We start from the raw sequence: 982 nt of genomic DNA, 5'->3' as shown, positions 1-982 counted from the left end.
GCCTTCATGGTAGACAATAAACCAATTATATCTATCGTAGAAACCTCGCCATTGAGCGCCCAACCTACACTAACCTAAACAGGTTGATAGGTCAAATTGTGTCTTCTATCACTGTTTCCCTCAGATTTGATGGGGCCCTGGATATTGATCTGACAGAATTCCAAACCAACCTGGTACCCTATGCTCAAATCCACTTCCCTCTGGCCACTTATGATACTGTCATCTCTACTGAGAAAGCCTACCATGAGCAGCTTTCTGTAGCAGAAATCACCAGTGCCTGCTTTGAACCAGTCAACCCGATGGTGAAATATGACCCTTACCATGGTAAATGCATGGCTTGCTACCTGCTGTACCATGGTGATGTGGTTCCCAAAGATGCTTCCATTGCCACCATCAAGACCATGTGTACCATCCAGTTTGTGGACTGGTGCCCCACTGGCTTCAAGGTTGGCATTAATTACCAGCCTCCCACTGTGGTATCTGGTGGTCACCTGGCTAAGGTCCAGAGAGCTGTGGGCACGCTGAGCAACACCACAGCCATCGCTGAGGCCTGGACTCACCTAGATAGCAAGTTTGATCTGATGTATGCCATGCATGCCTTTGTGCACTGGTATGTGGGTGAGGGAATGGAGGAGGGGGAGTTCTCTGAGGCCTGTTAGGACAAGGCTGCCCTAGAGGAGGATTATGAGGAGGTTGGTGTGTATTCTGTGGAAGGCAAGGGTGAGGAAAAAGGAGAGGAATGCTAAATTAAATGTCACAAGGCTCTGCTTCCAAAGGAATGTTTATTCTGTTCCAACATAGAAAGTTGTGGTTTGATCAGTTAATTTGTATGTGGCAATGTGTGCTTTCATACAGTTACTGACTTACGGATGATTTTTCAGAGACCCAAGCTGTCCACTTTACTGACAAGTTTTAAATAAAATACTCCCTGTCTTATAAAAAAAAAAGAAATTATGTATTCAAATAGAATCTTTTATTTAGA

General features: G+C 44.8%; 1 pseudogene; it reads left to right on the top strand.

Moving 5' to 3' along the window:
* The first annotated feature begins 6 nt into the window (after positions 1-6).
* On the top strand, positions 7-746 carry LOC110288588 (annotated as a pseudogene).
* Positions 747-982: the final 236 nt, after the last annotated feature.

Source organism: Mus caroli, unplaced genomic scaffold (assembly GCF_900094665.2).
Source record: "Mus caroli unplaced genomic scaffold, CAROLI_EIJ_v1.1 scaffold_16160_1, whole genome shotgun sequence".
Classification (NCBI taxonomy): Eukaryota; Metazoa; Chordata; class Mammalia; order Rodentia; family Muridae; genus Mus; species Mus caroli.
Note: the sequence above shows the minus strand (reverse complement) of the source record. Positions and strands in the feature narration are given on the sequence as shown.